General features: G+C 32.9%; 1 protein-coding gene across 1 annotated transcript in view; it reads right to left on the minus strand.

The window, feature by feature from the left end:
- The window catches only part of LOC118740180 (ABC transporter G family member 20), a 140,829-nt gene that overhangs the window by 77,566 nt on the left and 38,293 nt on the right, over positions 1-24,970 (minus strand). The window lies entirely within an intron of this gene.

Below are 24,970 nucleotides of genomic sequence, written 5' to 3' on the forward strand. Positions count from 1 at the left end.
AAAAAAATATTAAACATCGTTTTAAAACAATAAAATCTAAAAACTAAAAAAAAAAATATAAAAAAAAAACAATAAACAAATAAAAACTAAATAACCAATAAAAAAATTAAATAAAACTCCACATTAAATTTAATTAAACAATTGTTTTTTTTTTAACAGTAAATAAAATAAAGATTCAAAGAGCATTAGATAAAAAAGAAGATAAAAATTAATTGAAAACAGAAAAAATTTAAAATTATGTTCCTAAAAATTAAACAAAATTTTAAATACATATGTTCTTTTTAAAATATTAAAATATCAAAATTAGAAGAATATTAAATTAAAAGAGAAAAAAATCGAAGAAATTAAGCAGGTTTATTAAAAGTTAACTCATATTAAAAAAAAAAAATTATTTTTCATTTTAAAACAATAAAATCTAACAACTAAGTTTAAAAATAAAAAATTAAAAAAAAATTAAAAAAATACAAAAAATAAGTCACTAAAATTTAAATCAAATTAAAAAATTATATTTTTTTCTTTTTAAAACAATAAAATTTAAAAACTAACAAAAAATCCGCTGACTTTGCTCACTCGGTCTTTGCGGTATACATATGTACATCTCCGCTTACGACGTGCGCAAGTATTTATGTCCAAAAAACATCTTTAACTAAATAGCTTTGCCAGAATTGCCCAGTAAAATCGTATTTCCCGATTCGCAAGTGTATTGTGTACTGATTTCAAAGCCCAAGCATGTTGCGGATTCACCTGTATATCTACCATAAGGGTATTCTCTGAGTCTTGCAAAGCCCTTGCACGGTGCACGGATTGCACGGTTTGCAAAGCTGTCCCATACGAAAACCGGTTTTTACCGTGCAATCCGTGCAATCTGTGCACCATGCAAGGGCTTTGCAAGACTCAGAGAATACCCCTTATGTATCTCCAATTTCACCACTTCCGCAACAGTTTTAGGAAGAACATTTTCCTACAGACCACTGATCTCCAAACGAATGCACTTAAATACATACGTATGCTTATACACATTCTTGCAATTATGCAAAAGAAAGAATTAAAACGGACAGACGGCATTGAGAGAAATTTGCTTGCAGCGACAGCGTATGTACGTATGTATGCACGTAGTTGACGGACTGTATAATTCAAGTGAGTTCTGGTGTGAAAATGAAATTGCTCGCTCATTGAATATTCGTATTTATTCTGGAAATGTTGAAAAGCAAACACGTCATTGAATCAGCATTACCAACCGCCGTCGCCGCAGCAGCAGCAGCAGCAGCAGGAAGAATGGCAGCAACGGTGAAGAAAAATAATAAAGAAATGTAAAATACGGAAATAGTAAAAAATAAAAAATGATGAGATGACAAAATGAAAATGATGAAATTGGCAGTAAGAAAAAAGGAATTTCATTTGAATTATTTACTGTGTTTATATGTATGTAAAAATGTGGTCTTAAAATTTATCATTATCCAGTTTCTTTTAGTATTTTTATAAATGAAGGAATTACAAACGCTTATTGTTTAATATGACATTTTACTCATTAAGAAAATAATAAAATACGTGTTGCATTGTCTAGCGTGAACAACTATTGTTCTCCGAGGCTTATGACTTCATCTGCGGCCGTTCGGTTAATGCGGCGGCGGCGGCGGTCAGTAGGTTAAACGATTTACATAACTTAAACCGCACGCTTAAAATTCTTTAGCAAATGAGTGCCATTTAAATTTAACATTGTAGATTAAAGTGAATCCTGATGGAGACTAGAAAAGTACCCTTCCGTATGAAATGTGGGCAAAAATATAATTATGGACGGATTTAAATGAAAATTCGCTTCTTATTAAAATTGAGGACGCTAAATTAAAAAATACAATTTGTTTTTGAATAACTTTCATACGTTCACTGTAAATGTAAAGCTGAAAACTTGGGTTCTTGTGGCGTTTACATAGGTATGTACATATAGTTCGTTCTGTTTTCAAGAGTGTCAAATGACAGGGATTGGCCTGTAGATGTGCAATAAGGTTTTTTTTTAACGGGTTGCCTGCCACCTGTTCCTAATTTCACTAAATTTTTTTAATAAGTGAAATGAACTAGATATTACAATATGGGTATCAATTGAAATAGTTGTGAAAATAATTTACTTCTAAATTACACGTAGAGAGGTTGCCACATGTTTAAAAAATCAAATCCACTTTAATTAAGGGAATATGGTAACTGAAATATGTGCAGTAATATGGGTATCAGACAAACCAAAAAATTTGACATATTAAGCAAGAAATAAGTGAAGAGTAAAAACATTCCTTAGTTAATTTAAGAGTCCAGTAATTTGAAAGGAATGCATCTATTCAGAACAAATCACTGATTGACAATGTATACATTTGTAATAAAATAACAAATACGATGTCGTAAGTCTTTGGTTTGAAACAATTATTATTTTAGTTTAACTAAATTAGACTTTACAAACAGGTGGCAACCCTCTTCGTAGTATTTGCAAACTAAAACCTTCTTAAATCTCTTTCTCAGAAAGCAGACTCTCATATGGTGACACCTATCAATTTCAATAACCTATTTGCTTTTATTTCGATGGACTTTAATTTTTTAGCAGCTGGCAACCGTCTATATGTAGTTAAGAAATAAACCCTTTTCATACACATTTCTATCGATATCCACCTTTTAATAATTCATTTAACTTAATACAAAATTTTAACTCAATTTTCTAAAAGATGGCAACTCTTTAAAAAAAATAAACCTCTATTGTCTACAGGTCAAAGTTTTTAATCTGCCACTTCATTTTTGAAAATAGAAATAGATAATTTGCACTGATGGCAATAATAGAAACTCCTTTTTTGATCAGTACTCAAGTAGCACACTGGTGCATAAATTGGTGTAGATTTACGAATTTCGGTATAAATCTGATTAATTGCACCAAAATTCACAAATTTACACCAAGTTATACACCAGTGTGCTACTTGAGTATTGGCTATATTTCTTTTTTTTATCTAAGAATTAATCTTTTTTTATAAATTTCTAGCATATAACACCGCGCAATAGTAAATTTTACTCAGAAAAAATCAATATAGTCGCGAAACTATGGGACATATATCGTAAAATTGCTTTTTTTGCTTTTCACTCTGACGTCAGTAATTTAACAATTCTTTAAGCAATTTAGATAAATGGGTTTAGAGAAAAAGTATGGGTATCAACTTAAAGAAGTAATTCTGTAGAATTTAAACAGGTACAATTTATTGGTGTACAAGGACTGGTAAGTATTGAAAATGCTTTTAAAATTTTAACCTTGAAATTTCGCAATATTTGTTTTGAAAAAGTTATATGTTAGGGACTTATATAAACTCGATAACATCCCCGATTTTCAACCTTCTAACTTTATCAGCTTAAGAAATTACCTATTCTTCCTTGTGAATCTTAGGTGTTCCGAACCCGTATTATTTTTATTGTTATTAGGTTTGGTTATTTTTTATAAAAATATAGTCCATTCTTTAAAAAAACCCGTGTAAATCCAAATTTCCAAATTTGTGCAATATTAAAAAAAAATCATTAAGCTTTCGTAAAAATTTCGAGCTTTTTTTAAAATTCTAAGAAAAACATCGTAGTTTTACGCCATCTGAATCTTGTACTTTATTCTACCATAATTCAATGGGCTACCAAACTGCATACTCAGAATCTAATTAAAAAACTGGAAATTTTTACGAAAATTTTTTGAATTATTATTTTTTTTTGTTGAAAATAATAATATGAATAATATAATGCAAATCTAGCATCCCTCGTAGTATAGAAACACAATTTATCTACTTAGTCTTATAACCTTTTGTTGTTCCTTCTTCCGGTTGAATTGAAATTAAAGAGAACACATTAAATTAAGGCTCTGCGTTTTAATACGTATTTAACACGGAATTATCAACATTTTTAAGTTATATAAATTTTTAAGGCAGTGGCACTCGATTGGTACATTTGTACAGATTGATAAATTTTTTTTTGTATTCAAAAGATTGGTACAATACAGCGATGTTATATTGCAAAATTTCAACAAATTAATTTTCGTGATAGGGATAAATAAAAATATTTGGGTTACGATTTGCACCAAATTTTGGCAAAAACCCAATCATGTGACTCTGCTTTTAAACTTGTATATATACGGATCATGTTAAAGAATGAACTATAAAAAATTAACCAAAATTAAATAACAATAAAATGAATATTTTAAAACTTGTGAAAGTTTGATGCGGCTATACTTTTTTCGACTACTGTAAATTAGACTGCATCACCAAAAAAAGTTGCGGTTTTCCGGCGGGATTACCAAACCTATTATATTTTAAGACTTCTACCAAAATATTTCGGAAAAATATTAAGATTTACGTGAGCTGGACCGATTTGAATATACCTCTAAAAATTAATTTTTTTATGAATAAAAATAATTTTTTAAAGGAATTTTTGGAAAACATTTCACCAGATCACAAAACAGTTTAAGCTTAAAAAACCTACATAAAAATATTAAAAAATTGTATCAACGGAATTATAATAATGAGATTTTTGATGCTGCTTTTAAATTTTTTCAAAGATTTGTGTAAGAAAAACTTGAATGAATGCTCTAAAACTTTATCGATATAGACTTGTGAGGTATCAGTAGAAAGGTATTTTCTCACCCTTTTTATTTCTTTCCAAAAAAACTCATTTACGTCCCAATTTTACCTGACGCTGAGTTCTTTAAGTTTTTCTTAAACCAGTCTTTGAAAAAAGTGCAAAAACGGCATCAAAAAATCGTATTATTTTGATTCCGTTAACAATTTTTTTGAAATATTTTTATGCAAACTTTTTAAGCTTAAACTATTTAGTCATATAAGGTAATTTTTTCAAAAAATATTAAAAAAAAACTGTTTTTTTTTAATAAAAAAATCAATATTTGGGGGTATTTTCAAATCGGTCCAGCTCACGTAAATCTCAAACTTTTGCAAGATATTTTGGTGGAAGCTTTAAATAGTGATAGTGATGCAGTCTACTGTACATTAGTTGACTATGATTACTCGGCCGCATTTTAAAAATTTTCAGGCAATAGCCTAATGCGATTATCGATTATATTTTTTATTGGTTGTGTGAAATATTTTTTTTATTTTATTCAAAATATGCTGAAATAAAAGTGAAAATAGAAAAAATATTTTGCCAGAAAAAAAACATGGCTACGAACACTGCCTAATACATACATAGCAAGTTAAGTAAAAGCTTGTAAAAACTGTAAAGCTTCCTTTCCAGTTTATGATTGAAGCACCCCCAAATCGTCCTGGTTATCTTCGAATGATTCACGGAGTCCTTTTCACAAAATCATAGGTGCATAGGAGAGTCCGCACGGAGTCTTTGCAACGGGTCATCAGATCTGCACTGATACTATCAAATCGTTTTGGTAAAAACGCCAGACAAATTCGTCCAATGAGGGTTAACCCAATTCAGTGCACAAGACGTAATCTACCTAAGCTTTCAAAATTTTACTTCTACGACATTTAATGAGTTGATTTTGGGTTTGTTTACTAGTGTCCACTCGAAGACGCTTTCTTCATGTGGCACTTCAGGACCTTGCCTCACGAATAGATTCTGAATCTAAGCAATGCACGGAAGGTCCTTTCTGTCTGCTTTGCAGCTGTGTGTACCAGCCTATTTTTTCTAGAATTTGTACTTCCGTTGTAGCATACTTGGGGGCGCACTAATTTCGAATGTAGCAAGCAGCTAAAAAACAGCCAAATTAAAGATACCCGTTTCCTCATTTATCTACTTATTTAAGCACAAACAAAAAGGCACAACAAAAATCCATTTAATGTGAGTAATTTGCTAAATTTCGCAAGGCAAATAAATCTCACTGGTTTTTTTTTTGGCAATCGTGCAGTATCTATTTACGTTGGTAATTACTGATTAACATTCTGGCCAACTGTAGCAGCTTTCCAAAAAAAAATTTGGAAAAGCTGAGGTGTGTTGGCCATAAGCTATGAGTAGTGGCCAGTAAATTTTACCAACTGACATTTAATGTTTTCTCAAGAGCTGGCGAACAATTACGTTTAGATACTTACATACATATGTACAGCAGCATGCATATGTATATTTAAGTATGTGTGCATAAAACTGTAGAGTTATCTGCACGCTCGAACACCTCAGTGATCGACCACGCACACACACACACACTCAGTCTGGCACACACACACACACACACAATACAAATTTTGCATTCTAGAGGAATTTTCAGCATTCCATTTCTTTGTAATTTTTACTCTTTTTTCTGTTGATGTATGTTTTTTTTATTTTTTTTTTATTTTTTTTTTGTTGGCATTTAGTTGGCTTTCCTTTTAATTCTCATTATACGTATTACCTAACCCGCATAGAATAAATAGTTGCAACAATTTTTGTTTGTGCAAAGCAAAGTGAAAACTTTTTAGCAGAAAATCAGAAAGCAAAAGTCAGTGCGAAAGCGCAGGCGGAAAGGAGGCGTTGGCCGAGGAGGAAGCAAGCATGAAAGGATGCAAATAAGGGCAAGCGGAAGTAGAAGAGAAAATTGTGAAAGAGCAACAGTAAGTCAACTACTATTTGGAAGTATGTGTGTGTGTGTGTGTTGGCCAATCCATGTTTGTGTTGCTCAAGTATGTGTTTGCATGCATAATTGCGCGCTTGGCTATGTACGAGAGTGTATGTATGTATGTATGTATGTATGTACATATGCATGTATGTACGTGTATGCGTGGGTGCGCTTGTGCGCCGGCAAATGTGCACGGAAGGCAGATAAAAGCCAGAAACCACTTGAAAATTTAATTTGTCAAGGCGACATTTATCAGTCGCAAAAAAGCAACAGCAATGGCAACAGTAAAAGCAGGCAGCAACAAAAAATCCACAACAATAACAATATGTACTAGCAGCAGCAAAAACAAATAAATGTGCAACATAAAGAAAAATGTTGCAAGTTAGTTTCGATTTATGCACCGCAAGTTGCCGTGCCAAGCCAAGCCAAATCGAGCCGAGGCAAGGCCAGGCAAGACTGCAACTGCTACAACAAAATGCCATCGCAATCTTGCTGCGCAGTATACAGACATACACACATACACGCATACATACATACATTTGTATAACAACTAAAAGAGTTGGCAAGTGGGAGGTGTACTTGGCTGGTTGGGCTCAAAAAAGCTTGGTCCTTTCGCTTGTTACTTGCCTCTTTGATTTGTTAGTTGCTGCAGTAACAGTTGTTTTGGTTTTTGTTGTTATTATTATTGCAGCTGCAGTTGCTGCAGTTAGTGTAGTGCATGTAGTAGCATGTTGTTGTTGTGACCGTTTTTGCTATTGTTCGAAACTTCCAGCGGGAATTGCTTGTCGTACATGCCAAGTACATGAAGCCAACGTCAACTGCAGCAACCAACGCCATGTGCCCACCACCGTCGATGCGAGTCTCATCTTCATCCTCGTCTTCATCTTTGTCGTGCTGGCTTCATCACCACTACCACCAACGTCAACTCCGCCACTATCGACTCTAATGCCATAATAATTTTACTTGATTTCCCTCTTTGCCATTCTTCCCTAAAAGTCATTAGAGTAGGACGGCGCACAGTGGTACCAAACTGTATTTTACTGCTCACTTAATGATAATTTTGTTTTCAATGATAGCTATTTAGTACAATTTTAAAAGGAAGTAGCAGTTTTGAAGGAAATCGATTCTTCTGTTGCAGTTAATAAATGTTGCATAATAAAAATTAATTGAAAAATTAAAGGGTTTCTCCAAGAGAAAAACAAATTCACAGTGAAAGTTAAGTTGCTGTAAAAAGTTGCCACCAAAAATTTTAAAATTCTTTATTCAGAATAAAATTAACAGCGATATAAAAAGAGATAGAGGTAGAGAAAGGGATAAAGATAAAGATAAAGATAGACACAAAGAAAAAAATAAAACTTATCAATGGGATATGTCATGTTATGTTATGTTATGCTATGTTATGCTATCTTATGTTATGTTATACTATGGTTTGTTTTGTTATGTTATGTTGTTCAGCGCATTTTACCTTAACTCACCAGTGCTCACTTTAAACCACCTCAACTATCCTTATCTCACCTTAACTAACCTCAAATCAACTCCTCTCCGTTCACCTTAACTCACTTGACCCGAACTCACTTCATCTCATCTTAACTCAATTCACCTCACCTCACTTCAATTCAACTTGCCCCAACTAATGTTATTTCACCTCAACTCACTTTATCTCACCTCAACTTCATCTGATCTCTAACTTATCTAGACTCACTTCACCTGAACTCATTTCACTTCAATTCACTTCATCTTAACTCGAATTAACCCAACTCGACTTAACCAACAGCTGAACTCACCTCAACTACCTTAATTTTAGTGGTTGAATTTCAACCGCAGCGCCTAGTATTAGAATGGAATAGAGTGCCGACCACCGTCTGTGTGCGGTTTGGCAAAGCATTATACAATTCAGTTACAAACATATGTAAATAGGTTATGCTAGAAATGTTCATGAACTAACCCGAAATGGTCCTGAAACAGTTCTTCCAATAAACCCAAACTAGTCCAAATATAGTCTTGATGAAATCTCAAATAGAAATGGTTTTGAACTGGTTTTGAATTGCTTCAGAACTAATCACAAAACGGCCATAAAATGGTCCTCAAATGGTAGGAACTAGCCCAGAAATGGTACTGAACAGGTCCTGGAACAGGCCCGAGAATAGTCCCGAACTACTCGCGGAATGGTCGTAAAATTGTGTTTAACAAGTCCGAAATGGTTCTAAACTAGACGTGAACTATTGCCGAAACAGCCAGTAAAGCACATTTGTACAAAGAAAACGCAAGACTTTCGCACATCGAAAATTTAAAAATCGTGCTTAACAAAACACTTCTAAATTGTATGCTTTCTTTAAAAAAAATCTGCAATCGGTTCAAAAATTAACGCTCTGCACAGTTGTGAACAATAAATACCAGTTTGGCACCACTGTGCGTCGCCGATGCGTGAGTTGAAGCAGTCAAAACAACAGCAAACTGAGCAACAGCGCCAGCAGCAGCACAGCAGCGGTGACAGCAAACGGTTTTGAACACTTGTTACAATTCATTTTAGCGCTCAGACAAAGTAGCCGCTGCGAACTAAGTGGTGGCTGTGATGGTGGGCGAAGCTAGAATTAGTTACAGATGGATGGCTAAGCACAGTGGTGCAAGCGAAGCAGAAGCAATGAAAAATCATGTCCTTTAGGTTCGTAATATAATTTACCTTAATTTGGGTTAATTAATTTAATATCAATCAAACTTAATTCCTTTCGTGGAAAATATTCCACATAGGCTTGATAAGCTTGTACCATACTCGAGCTCAAATTTTATTATACATACATGCAGATTTGAACTACATAGATATCATCATTTGTAAGGGCCTAATCATAGATACACCTCAACAAAACGAATAAAGCATAGAGGGAAAGTTAATTGTATAAACCAATCGGCCAAGGAATTGTGGCGAAGGTGTTTACCAAATATGTTTATTTATAAACTTCAGCTTTAAACATCTGAGACTGGGAATCAATAAAAAAGTGAGGGGTTTAGAACATAACTGAATACTTAAAAAGTAAACGATACAAAGTTTTTCGGCTCTTTCGAGTTGTTACTTGAGATCATTTGTTAAGTTTACACGATTTGTTAGGGATTTTCTCAATATCTATCCCTGATAAAGCGAAATTTGTTTGGTATTTTCCCGGAATTTTTGCCGAACCTAGAATATTTTTCGTGTATTTTCATAATTTTTTGGGTTTCTTTTCGTTTGGGCAAATTTTCAGATTTTTCGGAAACATTTTGAATACTTAGCAGCCGTTATAAAATTTCTCTGTTCTACTCTGGATTTCTCGGAATTCTTTGCTAAATTTTCAATACCAACAATATGTTTTAATTTTAACTTTAAGGCTGCGGCGATCCCCTATCTTAAGATCGACCTTAAACACTATACATATTCTGTTTCTATAGAAGTTTTAATGGAGACCTTTTGGTCATCGTACAGCTTCCTAAGTAAAAACACTAGCAGCTGATTGTCAAAAAATGCCTATAGCTGCTTTGGATTTACCGAATAAGAAATACTAGTCACTTGTCACTTTTATTTAATTTTCGAACTGTGTTGAACCAAAAAAACCTCGATAAAAATGAGATAAGTCATGGGAAATTCCGTAAGATTAAACAAAATATAACAAGTTAAAACTAGGTATTGTAAAAATTTCAAAACCAAGCCATACTCCTCAAGTGCTGCGGAAAATCCAAATGTCGTCGAAATAACGAAGTTTAAATAAAAATACCGAGATTTTCCGAATTAAACACAAAAGGTCACGGAAAATTACGAAATGCTTTGAAAATTTTCGAAAAACTCGATAAATTTCTGAATGTTTCGAATGAAACACACAAACTTCAAACAGAAGGGATGGATTCAGCAGGCTTCGAAAAGCCTACGACAGTTCCACTTTTAGACAGCCCCAAAAAAAAAAAAAAACAAAAAAAAAAATACGCACAAAGATTTAAGAAAATTTTGAAATAACACCGAAACTCGTTTTTGAATTTCACACAAGTATGACAAAATGCATAAAAACTTAAAAAATCAGAGAGTGCTGTGTACAGAGTGAAATTTGCTCTGTAATTTTGTGTGCATGAAAAGTATCGCCAATAACGAGACAATATTTTTAGAAGACGATGGTAGTTGGAGTAAATTGTACCTAAATTTAAAAAAACTACTGGACATATAGAATTGGCTAGATAAATACATCGCCGATAAGGCCCTGCACTGACTTCGACTTTTTAGTTTTGGACTTGTCTTTAATTTCTGTACAAGGCCTAAAAAGAAAATACCCACTCATTGATTTTTAAAAATTGGACAGAGAGAAGTGTACAGTAAAAAATTGTCATTTGAGTGAGTGAATATCTAGTTCTTTAGGTTTGTCATTTATTTTTTGGCCACTTTTAACACTCATATTTTTTAAGTTAAAATTTTTGTCTAGTCACCGTTAATTTTATACCAAAATATGTACAGTTTTGAAAAAACGAATAATTTACGCCCAGTTTACAAATACACACAAATTTATGTTCAGCTTTTAAATGATCAAAAATATATGGCCAGTTTTTAATTGGCTGGCCGAAAATTTATGTGCAGTGTTTAAAATCTATATTCTATTTTTATCTCACCATAAATGTATGTCCTGTGAAATGTTCAAACATTTATGTATGCCGATTCTTAAATTGGCCCAAATTTTTTTTTTAATCTCAATATGACCAAAAATTTTAGGTAAGTTCTTAATTCTTCGAAAATTTATGTCCAGTTTAAAATTGGAAAACCTATATGTCCATATCTTATATAACCAAAAGATTTAAATCAGTTCTTTATTGCGCAAAAATGTATGTCGAGATTTTAAATTACCAAAAACGTATGCCGATCTTAAAATTTTTTTTAAGTCCAGTTTCTAAATTACCAAAAATTGTTGGCTAGTTTTGGATTGTCAAAAACTTTCTGTTCACTTTTGTATGACCAAAAATATATGTCCAGCTTTTAGTTTTATTGAAACGATATATTTCTTGTCACACATATTTGTGATCATAACCACAAACCGCCTAAGCCGAAAAAAAACGAATTCGAGAAAACCCGATTAAACATTTTGATTCTAATGTTATGCCGAATTTCCACTAGGCTTTGAAATGACAAAAAGTTGTAGGCATTTAAAAAATACCATTTGGAAATGAATTTAATGACAATTTTTTAAAGTAATGACAAAAATATTTTTTAATGCTCAAGTTTGTCAATATGGGGAACCCAAATTTTTTTCGTCTATAACTTTTTAAATAGCCTAGCTGACGAGATGGACATTTCAAATACGCATGGAATAGTAATTGCCGAATACATATATAACTCAATGTATATAAGATTGATACATAAAATCTTTCAGGTTGCTTTTGTTATGTGTGAGTGATTGAACTAACATCTGCCATAATAATATTTGGTAAATATGTATTTTTTCGTTGTTGTGCCACCCAAAGACAAATTGTAATATACCCGAACTCTTCTTCTGGCCGTACCCTTAAAAAGTTTCAAATAAAATTTTTGAACAATTTACATATGTATGTAACTATGTGCGTAAGTAGATTGCCCACTCTTTCTCAAAAATTCATTGGTTCATACTGTTGCGTACTTCGTACTTAAAAAACTTCACAAAATCTCTCTAGTCATTATCCTAAATAATGTTCTAACAGCTTTCATACTCGTTACTCCTTTATTATGCACTTCTACTGGCAGCTTTCTGCCAGTCGAACGCGTACTGGAAATTGCGTTACCCTCGAGTTAGTTTACTGAAGTCTAATGAATGGCTTTGAAGCAGCTATGGATGTATGTATGTATGTATGTATAAGTGCAACATACCAGACAGCAACAAGCCAGCTAGCTGGGATGAAAAAATCAATTCCTGCATTCCACCTACGCCGCTGGCTTGTAGAAACTCGTACTTCTTAAGCTTCATTTGTGGATTTTTCGCTTAGTAACCAGATATTAAGTGGCTGTAGCCAAGCACTTAGCACAAGCAACCTTTTCAGGATAAATAAGTGTGCCCGAAGACAGCGCCGTAAAGCTGAATTGTGAAGTGAGAAAATCGTTTCATCATAGCTGATTCATGCAAAATCTCTGAATTAATTCACTCACTGATTTAAAGATTGTTATTGATGGAGTTTTATGTACATATGTATGTAGTTGCAACACTTTATTAGCTCAATCACTGAGCGATTGAAATTGTTGTGGTTGTTGCGATGTAATTAAGTTGTATTCTTTCCGATTGCACTTTTAGTTACTTGCTGAGTTAGTTTCTATTATTTTTAGTGTATAATGGATGGGGAAGTAGAAGTGGAAAATATTAAGCAGACAAAAAGGGCGTGTGGCAAACTGTTAAAGGTATGAAAGTGAGCTTATGTTTAGTGCACACTAACTCCACTCCCGCATGAGTTTTCTTGCTTACTCACTTCTTCAACCGACCACGTCGTTCACTCGCCTGTTCGTTTAATCAGATATTTATCTTTTGCACTGGCAATTTAACTTTAATAATACCCTTTTATCGTTACAGCATCAGCTTATAGGGCAGTAAAGTTAATGTAGCGTTGGCCATTGCAATAGCAACAACAAAAACAATAAAGTCTACTACAAATCGACTTCGATATCGACATCGTCAACAACATCAATAGCAGCAATAGCAAATCAGCAACTAAGTTACATGGCAGTCAGCAATATTGGCTTTTTATGCTATGCTTGTGCAACAAAATACTGCTAATCGACAAGTCAACACATTGAGTGCACACACACACAACACACATGCATACATATATGTATACATAGTTATGCACATATACGCACAAATACAAGAAGGAAAACATAATTGCAGGACATTTGCAATATATCTATTTATTAAGTGTTCGTTGCTGATTTTGCTGCTGCGATGCTGCTACTTGTAAACAACAACACCAGCAGCATATTGTCGAGCAAATAACAAAGGCTTACACTGGGGAGTAAAATTGGATATTTAATTTAGTGCGATTGCGACTCTCAGCCTTAAAACGTTCTATCTCTCAATCGTAACTGGTCGAGTGAAAATAGTATGCAATTTCATGTTCCTTGCGGCATAAATAGAGGAGTTATAACAAAAAACCCAATATCTGAGCAATCTGTTGTGTGGAGGCTATAGGTTATAGTGACCCGCTCTTTGTAATTTTCTGTGCAAGTTTTTTGTTCCAAGGTTCGAATCCTCGGGCAGCGGCCGTTCTTTCATTTAATTTGTTCAATCAAAATTTTTAGTTCATAGATTTTATTGCTTTTAAAGAAGAAAGAAAACATATATACTCGTTTAATTTAATTTGATTTTTAGAAAGTTATTTATGTTTTTTTAAGTTTAATTTCAATTTTATTTTTTGTTTATTCTAATTTTTAAATTTTATTGTTAAATGAGTTAATTATAAAAGCAAATATTTTTAAAGCAAGCTTTCTAAATATGAACGAAATCGGACCATTAATACTGGTTTACCAAATATATCGACTCGTGCGCCACCTATCGGCAAAAGAAAGCCAGTCGTTTGCCCTTTGAACGCTAGGATTTATACATATGTATACAAAATGCATTCAACGGTAATTAAAATTAAATTATCGATTGCTGTTATCGATATCAATAATAAAAACGATAATGGTATCAATATTGCTGGAAATTTTGTGTATATCGATTGATTTATATACATATAAAAAAATCGACTACACTATTAATCCCGGTTGCTTCAACGATTAAAATACTGATTTTTGTATCAATCAACGTAGCTATGGCCTTCGTAATATAAACGCCAAATGTTGGAATGCCCCGCTATTTTAACTTGAACTATTTTCCACTACATTTAGTCTCAATGATTCCGATTCATTTCTATTGATCATATTTCCCTTATTATGATCCATATATCAAAAGTGAAAAAGTCGTCGTATCGATAATACCGTTTTTGAAATATCGATACGTCGTTGCATCGCACTAAGAAATACATTTGAAATTTCACAGCAGCATTTAAGAATCCTTGTTCAGCAATAGTTAAAAGAAAAGAAGAATAACTTAAAGTACTATTTATTTTACATTTCTCGAATGTAAAAGATCTGTCTGCAGACATAAATTCTTAGAGGCGACATACATGGCACGCATGGGCGTATCCAGGTAGGGGCAGGGGGGTGCTCGAGGCTCCCCCCCTAACTTTAAAATTTTCCTTATATATATATATATATAATAGTACCCTGAAATGCCAGCTTAATAGGGTCGAGGCCCCCCCTAAATTTCATTCTGGCTACGCCGATGATGGCACGTCTGATTCGTGAGTCGGTTTGGATGTGTTTGCGAAAATAAATGTGTTAGTTACACCGACATGACTCTTGGCATGACTCTGAATGATTCAACTCTGTGTAGTCGAAGGCGAGTCAACACGTACACAGGTAATGTTTTCAAATATGAATGTGTTAATGTATGTAAAGACAAATTTTGTAATATAAGGATATGCATTAATTCATTGATGCATATATTAAGCGATTAAGCAGGTTAACACATATATATTAAAGTTTATTGAACCGATTTACAAAATTAACTATAGAAATATAAAATGTATGGTTATGGTGTAAGCTAAAGCGTACAATTATTTTTTATGGTAACCAGACGATATATGTGCGTAAAATGTCGATATCTGATATTATCGTCCACAAAAAAATATCGCAGCGATATTATCGTATCGGTAGTAAAAATATCGTCAATCTCGACAGTGAAACCCGCTTAAGTAGTATTTTTAAGTTAACAAAAAGATGTAACTACATCAATAATTATGTTCGCTTAAGTACCCACATCGAGGTACTTAAGCGGGTTCTTTTAAGTACCCAACCCGCCTAAATACCTCAAAAAGCTGAAATTTTTCGTAAGGTACTTAAGCGGGTTTTACTGTATGTCATATCAACACTACTCACTCATTACTACTACTCACCTCATTAGTGATTAGCTATGTATGTACATACATACATATATAGCGATTACCGTTGAAGAATCTTTTACGTAGCTTTACATTACTCCCCAAGCATTTTCAATACGAATTTTTCAATTCATTTTTGCACCACAGTGTAGTCGTGCATCCATAAGAGAATAATTTCCTTTATGTAATACAAATGGCTTCCTAAGTAACCATTGAGTATCTTTCCATCTATGTACTCCATGTATATATGTATGTATGTATGCATATTATTCAAGTGCAGTTATTGCTTGTGGATAAATGTTAATTACCGTAAATTACTCAATGTTAAATAACAGACAAATGTCAGTTCGTAGGGATAATAATGGCAATAAATACAAATTGCTCAACAACAATAAAGGCAATAGGTTTTCGGACAAAGACAGAAAGTGAGCCCATGAAGATAAATACATAAATATGTATTAATTTAAAATTTCTTAGAATTATGCACATACATATCGCACACCTAGATCTAAAGTGGGCTAACTCAAAAATCACTAAAATATTTAATTTAACTAAGAAAGTGAATGCAAATTGTGAAACAAGTGACAACCTTTTTCAAAAATATTTTTGGGACCATTTTTTCTTCGAAATAAATCTTTGTTTAAGCACTGTCGTTTGACAACCAGCTTATTTTCTTTTTTTTAGTTAAAGTTTTTCTATACTTCGTTCGCTTGATAGCCACACAAAAATTTTAAATTTAATTTATTAACCAAAGTGCATGCCACTTTTAAAACAGGTGGCATCGCTTTTCGAAACTATTTTCTAATCGATTTTTTTATTCGAAATAAAGCTTTATTAAACGACAGTTGTTCGACACCCATGTACCTAGTAATATTTCATTTAAATTATGGTTTTTATTTAATAGGCGACAATCGTTTTACAAAATATTTTTTTTTACAATAAGGCTTTCCCAAGTTTCTTCTGTTTGACAGTCACATCAAAATATTTCATCGAACTTATTGATCAAAGTGCATGTGAATTTTTAAAGAGGTGGCAACCTTTTTCCAAAATATTTTACAATAACATAAGATTTTTGTCGAAATAAAGCTTTCTTAAAGCAATTTTTCTAAACCCATATTTTAATATTTCATTTAACTTATTAATTTGAAAATATTTTTTTCAAAAAGGCATAACGCTTTTCCAACCTATCTTGTTATATTTTATTTAAATTATCATCAAAATTTAATTTGATTTTTCAAAAAGGTGGCAACTCTTTTCAAAAACATTATTTAATTAATTTTTTTTTTCGAAATTTTGCTTTGACAACCATTTTTTAATATTTGATTTAATATATTATCTTTATAATATTTTTAAATGGGGCAATTGTTTTTTTTTTCAAAATATTTTCTTTAAATACAGCTTTCCCTAACTTTTTTTTATTATAACAAAATAATGAATAAAATTGAAATTAATTTTTTTAAGGGGAAGTGCTTTTCCAAAATATTTTCTTTAAATAAAGCTTAACTTCTTTCATTATAACAAAGTAGGTGGTACTATTTTATTTAAATTATTAATAAACTAAATTCGATTATTCCAAAAGGTGACAACACTTTTCAAAAATATTTTCAAAATAAAGCTTTTGTGAACTACTTTCGTTTGACAACCATACTATATTTTTTTCTTAACTTAATAATTAAACTGAAATCGTCTGCAGAGTTGGTAAACCCTTTTTATACCCGAGCGCACTTGTGCACAAAAATATTATTAAAACTAGTTTACTTGAATAAAGCTGTCTTAATCCAATTTCCATTGACACCCATATTATAATATTTTGTTTAGGTTATTAATTTTTTGTTAAACTAAAATTTTTATACAGGTGGCAACCCAATTTTTTGCTAAATCCGTCAGTTGTTTACTCACAAACGCATTCATAACACTTTTTAAAAGGCTGTGTAAAGAAAACCCCTGTAATATATTATAAACTTGTCTGCCATTCGAGTGGCGCACACTGTCAGTTTCAATAAGTTTAAGTGCAAACATTTTAGTCGACCACAAATTAATAAATTATTTGTGCAATACATATGGTGGTTATGATAATGTTTGCATTTCTGCCCAAATCAAGCATTGCTATTGCATTTGCAATTCTTCAAAAATTAAAATTCATAAATAGCTTTTGGTTTTCTTCCACTCAAAAATTGTTATTCTTCTAATGCATTATTGCCGACGACACATTAATAACAAATAAATTAATTAATGCAAAATTGCAAATTTTATAGCTTCTTGTGCTTGTATAATTTTTTAAATTCTAATATAAGCAATACAAAGTAAAGTTTATTTCTCAATCCTTCTATAATATTTAAGCACTGAGGCGGGCTATTTCGTTTTCTTTTCCCTCTGCTTAAGCTAATGAATAGTCAATGAATGAGACGGTCTTTAATAATTATTATAATCGCATATGTAAAAGTTTCATTCAACTTGTGTTTGCTTTTAGAAAGAGCCGAAGTAGTGTATAATAAGTAGTGCGCAGAATATAAATTAAATTCTACATTTTATTTTAGTTAAACTTGACGTTTAATACAGATATTTATTTTTATATTTTTTTTTGTGTTTATAACTATGCCCATAAAATCGGCACTAATTTGAACAAATATTTTTTTTTTTTGTGTGAACTCATTAATTCGCTGCAACCAACGAACTGTACTGAACCAGGAAAGCATTTACCGTAAAAAAGCATTATTTTATAGCAAAAATTAAGTAGCCTGCAGTGTCATGGTTACAAGCAACTCAAATGTAAAATACAAAAATATTCCGTCACCAAAAGTATGAAAACGACAAAATGTAAAAACAATTTCACAGCATAATACTTTTAGGTGCTTGGATTTGCAAATTTTTTATTCACTTAAGCTAAAACCAGGTGCTGCTTGAAATTTGCATAAACGCACTTGAGGCGCGTGTGAATTAATGCTAAACAATGACAGTGTGACATAAGCAAGCAAATACATAGCACGAACATATATACATACATACAACAGCTGGAAAAAAAAATGTTGAAACAAAGAAGCTAACCACGAGCAACCGCCAAAAAACGGGAAGCGACAACAAAAAATAACGATACAATTAAGCGGAATAGTTAGCAGCAAGTGACATAGCGTGGAATTTTCGTTAGACAGGTCGAAAATTTTAAAATGCATTGCAATATACGCACATAATAGGGTGGGTACACACTGCTGACAGAAAGATGTAGTACTTAAAAGAGAGCTCTTTAAAAACCATGTTAGTGGTGGTACCTAGCCGGAAAAGGTCTAGCCGAAATACTCCTATGTAGCATTCAGATGTTGTTACATATCGAGCGCTAATCGCCAAAATGCATCAAAAAAATAAAATAAAAAATTTTTAAATGTCGCTTACGTTATTTTGGCGGTTAGGGCTCGATTTGTGTAATAGGTTCCCAAGAGTATTTATGCTTTTATTGTTGGGGAAAGAGCACTGCGACCTTAAGATCTATTGTGTCCGAGTATTTATCTTACTACAAAAAAAAACTTCTCAAAAATACCATTTGTCTCCAGATATCTTAGCCAACTAAGAATATTTGTAGAACTCAATTCCAACAAAGTCTCTCTGGGAATAGGTTGTTGGCTAACAAGGCGGCTTTTTGATTCATAATAATATGATACGAGTTTATTTTTTTTTTTTTTTTATTATATAAATACAAGAGTTTCAGTTTTTTAGTTATAGTACGATATACAATCGAACGCTTTACATATACCAGCCCATCCAAAAATAGAGAACCGTCTCCGATTTTGGTTGAGATTGCAATAAAGTAAAACCTCTTAGGTGGCCCTTGTTTAAGTACCTAGCCCGCGTAACTTCCTCCATTTTTGGAGCTCTAATTGCACTATACGGCAAACTCAACTTTTTTTTTCTGGTTATTGCACCAAACCAAATTTTTTCAAGAGATTTAATCATAAGTAAATAGTCATTTCTCCGTTTTTTCGAAGTTAGCCTCCGAAATCGAGATATGGGCCTTCGAAGTTCGAAATAGCGAACAAAAAGTATTGTAATATATATAATGATATTTAAAGTAAAAATAATTAGCATAAGTTACTGATGTCAGTAAGCTTAAGACCTCGGTTGTCATAGCTTTAAGTTTGTACTTGTCTTTATAAAAGGACATACAACAAAAAAAAATAAATAAATAAAAATATAAATACAAATGCTTGAAAGAAATATGTGTTGAGTCAAATCAGCTTTTTGCTAATGCAGTTCTTGCGTAGATATAAACAAGGTAATACTATACATTCGCTGAATGAAAATTTCCACTGCACGAAGATATTACTGCCCTCATTTTACCTACATAAAACACAAATGTGCTAACTTATTTAATACCCAAACTTAAAATTTTCCCCCCTATAAGTGATACCCTAATGCTTGGTAAGGATCTGCGTGTCCAAATTAATTTGTACCCATTATGGCACAGCTGAGCTTGTACGAACATCTGGCGCTAAGTAATGCGGTATGTGGGCCTGTATCTGCGCTGTCAAGCACATATATGTGTATACCTTAGACCTATATACATATACATATGTACATATATGTATACCCACTAGAATTTGATATGAGATATCCCAAAATAAAGAGTAAAAGAGTACTACTTTTGACATGATTTTGGAGCAATAAACAAGATTTTTTGCTTTTGTGCTCCGGTTTTACGCCTTTAGGAGCAAAACTCGATGTTTTCCATAGCGAACAATAAAATAGTCAGACCTGATGAGGGTCTCAACTAGCAAGACAGGCCTTCCGCATTGGGACCAAAAATTCCATAAAAAGGTTTGAAAATCAGAATGAACCCAATTATATCTATCTGCGCCTGTTAATAGAAAAGCACTAAATGCTGAAGTAACAGAGTGACGGGACCACGGCTCAACTCCACATTTTACCTATGTAGCTACCAAACAGATATTTGCTCGGATACTAGGTCGAAAGTAGCATCAAATGGGACAGGAAACAACAATGGACACATTTACCACACCATATCGAGTCGAACGTTTTACCATTTTATTTGAATTTAATATTATTCATTATTGAAGTGAAACTTCTTTAGCGGCGGTTGGTTGGTTGGGCGTAAATTGGCAAATTCAACGGAAATTGGTGCAACGGAAATGGTTGGGGCGGAAACAAGTGCTCCTTTTGTGTATGCATATGGTATTCATTTAGCAAAAATTTGCTAATAAAAGGTTAAAGAATAACACTTAGAAAAATACCAATACAAGAATGAAAGTAAAGGTGACTACATAGAAGGATAAAGAAAAGGATAAAGGCAAAGGTAAAAATAAAGATAAAGGCAAAAATGAAGACCAAGACAAATTTAAACCTTTACTTATATACAAATATATGAGGGCAAACCTAAAGGGGAATATGTAGATGAAGAAAATGATAAACATAAAAGTAAAGACAAAGAGGACGATGCGGATACCGATAAAAGTAAAGATGAAAAGAGGGGAAGAAAGATTAAAATAAAGGTAATTAAAGAGGAAAGGATATAGAGAGAGACACAGTGATTCAATCTGGGAACTAGTTATTATGTTATTATGGGATTTCAGAGATTTTCGGGATTCTCGGGACTTATCGATAAAATAATTGAAATTTTTATCGGTTTCTTTATCGATATTTTTATCGAGTTTTTTTCGAAATTTTTATCGATATTGTTATCAATTTTGTTATCGATATTTGCGGAACTTATCGATATAATAATCGTTATATTGATCGATTTTGTTATCGATATTTATCAGTTTTGTTATCGATTTTATTATCGATATTTATCGATTTTGCTATCGATATTTATCGACTTTGTTATCGATATTTATCAATTTTGTTATGGATATTTTTATTGATTTTATTATTGACTTTGTTATCGATTTTGTTATCGACAGCTAACGATTTTATTATCGATTTTGTTATCGATATTTATCGATTTTGTTACCGATATTTATCAATTTTGTTATGGATATTTTTAACGATTTTATTATCGATATTTTTATCGATTTGGTTATGGATATTTGGATCTATTTTGTTATGGATATTTTTTTATCGATATTTTTATCAAATTTCTAATAGATTTTGCTACCAATATTATTATCGATTTCGATTTAGCTTATCTGAAATTATTCCATCAGGAGGAAGTTGGGAGCATAGGAATGCACTTTTATGACTCGTTAATGAGGTTTACGGGTTACGGGGTTGTTTTAATTACTATTTTGTGAGGAATGCGGTATATTTTTCTACATAGCCCGTCTATTTATATAGCTTCTCTCATTGTCTGATTTTACTCCCTCATTGCTCATTTGGGGATTAGGCGCCCTTCTAAGACATCCATCTAGCTAACCCACATGCTTATGGACAAAAGTATAGGGAGGAATGGAGAGTAATAGTACACCCGCAAAGGAGTGCGCACTGAGCAATGGAACGAGCCTCTTAAGTTCTGCTGGGTACAGAGCACTGAGTCTATATGCGTAAATATGTAGATAGGTGCACAGCTATATGGAATCTCTCATATTTGCGCCTCATAAAATCACTGTACTAAAAATAATAACCAACCGACTTTACACTACCGCAGCAGTCCATACAGATGTACACATAAGTATATATATATACATTAGGGTGATCCAAAATAAATAAGTCTTAAAGGGACCTATTTACTGAGAAGAAAATTCTCAGGATTGGAAAAATTTGTATTCCAATTATAAAAGGTGTCGGCGGGCATTTGAAATTTGTTATGTAAATTGTATGAAAAAATTTTATTTTCGTCAAAAATTTTATAACTATTGGACCGATTGAGTTATTTTTTTTTTTTCTAGGCATATTCTTGTAGGGCATTAAATTCTTTAAAAATTTACCTTGAAGTTTGTTGTCTTAGAGACGATTAAGAGTATTAAATATATTAAAGATATTGCGGAACGAAATATAGCATTGATACAAAATTATAATAGAACTTTGACGAATGACGAAGAACAAAAGCAGTTTCTTTTGCAAGTAGTGCAATTACATCGCCAGCAAAATCGTAATGGCAGCAAACTGAACTTTAATAATAAATAAAAAGAATATTAATGTTTAAAAATGCAATAAAAAAATTAATAAATGGATTAAAACTCTCTCCTCTCTGGAAAATTTAGTTTACAATCAACATTTTATACACAATTTGTATCATTTTAGTGTAAGTTTTTTAATTTAGTATGAATATTTACAATCATGAAGCCCAATAACTGCATATTTCTGCCTTTTGTCGACTTTCATTGCCCGTAAGTATATAACTTTTGCAGTCAAGACAATCAACTTAAGAGTCAGAGAATTTAATGACCTGCAAGAAATATTTGTTGTCTCAATAGTTATAGCATTTTTAATGAAAATAAAATTTTTTTCCTACAACTTGCATCTAATATTTCTAATGCCCACAGACTCCTTTTAAAATTGGAATAAAAAATTTGGAAGAATTTTCTTCTCAGTCAATATGTATGTCCTTTTAAGGCCATAACTTCATTAGGTTAGTTATTTTCGATCCCCCTAATATAGAAGCACATTTACGTATTTTAATATTTTCAACTCCTCACTTTTCGCTAACACTGGCCAAACGACGTCGAAAAGTGCCCGTGTCCCAGTGCTAGTGACCGCGTTTAATGCCGTTAAAACTGGCAGGGCAAAAACATGGCAACAGTAATGGTGATGGTAGCTAGCTAGCAAGAACGCAGCCACACGGCAACCGCAGCGAAAAGGCAGAGATCCAAACTAAAAACACTCATACCTATGCACACACACACACTCACACATATAGAGAAATATTAAAATATATTTTTTTTTAAACCTACCTACACTTGCCATAAAACGAAACATGCAAAATACTATGTACGTATGTATGTGTGTATGTAAGTATGCATCCATGGGCGAGTATCTGCAGAAAAAAGCGCCAACACACATACCCATCTACGTACACTCAAAAGCATGCATATATTTAATTAACACAAAAGCGAAGCGAAACGAACTGAAAATTAATCTAAAACACGCCAAGCAAACAGCAGCCAGCCACCAGCAGCAACTGTCAAACAGTCAGCCAAGCGGCGAGCCATCCAATCCAATACAAAAAGCGTTGTAAAAAAAGAGCAATAAGTGAGCAACTAACTGCGTTAAGGCAAAACTTCGACGAACAAGTTGGCCGGGCTGGCGCACCGGTGGAATGATGATGGACCTGCGGACGAGCGGCGGCTGGGATGACTGGCATGGCTGCTAGGTTGACGGAAACGCAGATGCTACACAACTGCCGCAGCAATAGCGCGCCAACGAACTGGGTCAATGTCAACATTGGTAAAATCAAAGCGATTAAAATATGGCACACATATGTACAAGCACATGCGTACGCACACCTGTTCCCAACTAGCACACAGCAAGTGTGCGGAAACGCTTGATGCTTGTCGACAACGTTGGCTGTGTGCTGCGTGTAGCCGCAGTTTAAAAGTACCATGTGAGCATGAATATGCATTAGGGTGGTCCACAGTAAAGTCGGAATTGTAATGCTTTCACCAGCTAGGATTGTTCTATATCGAAAAAGAGTATACCCCAATTTTTTATTTTAAAATCAAAAAATATTTAGAGTGCGCTCAAAGCGCTCAAATTTTTTCTATGTATTTTTATATGGGAAAAATGAAACTTTACGTAGAAATGGTATAGAATTCTTGGATATCTATATTTTTCGATCGGAAAACTTTGGTTCTCTTCAGGAGTCTTTCACTAATATTACCCAATTGTTTATTTAACCATTTTTTAATACTAAAGATTTTTTATTGGTCGCCCCATAGCATTTTTCACGGTTATTGTGGGTTTTTGGGGGGGACCTATAAATTGTAGTTGCGATAAAAAAAAAAGGTTAAATAAACCATTGGGTATTATTATTGGGAATCTCCTGCAGATAAACTGAGTTTTCTGGTAAAAAAAAAAATTTTTGATTTTTAACTATTCTATACCATTTCTATGAAAAGTTTTTTTCCCCATATAAAATACATAGAAAAATGTGTGCGTTTTTAGCGATCTCTAAATATTTTCTAATTTCAAAATAAAAATACAGGGCAATAAGTTTTTCGATATAGAACAATCCTTGGGGGTAAGAGCATACAAATTCCGAGTTTACTTTTCACATGCATTTTTGGACCACCCCAATATGCATACATACATACAACATATGCACATATGCGCATACCTACATGTATAGGTAAGTAATTAACATCATTAAAACGAGAGTTACGCAATCGCTCTGAATTAAAGTTTACTGGCACACACACTAGCCGACATTGACCAAAAGCGGCAGTAAAAATGTTGCTTTGTGTTGCCGGTTTTTGTGCATTCAATTGAGTCACTTGCCGCTTTGTTGTCATTGCAGCCACATTTGGTGTTGGCTCAAAAAGTGATCAACAACACAAGCCGCGAGCCAACAGAAACCAAACAAAGCCACAG

The sequence above is a fragment of the Rhagoletis pomonella genome, unplaced genomic scaffold (genome assembly GCF_013731165.1).
Source record: "Rhagoletis pomonella isolate Grant_MI unplaced genomic scaffold, Rhpom_1.0 Rhpom_scaffold_00001, whole genome shotgun sequence".
NCBI classification, from domain to species: domain Eukaryota; kingdom Metazoa; phylum Arthropoda; class Insecta; order Diptera; family Tephritidae; genus Rhagoletis; species Rhagoletis pomonella.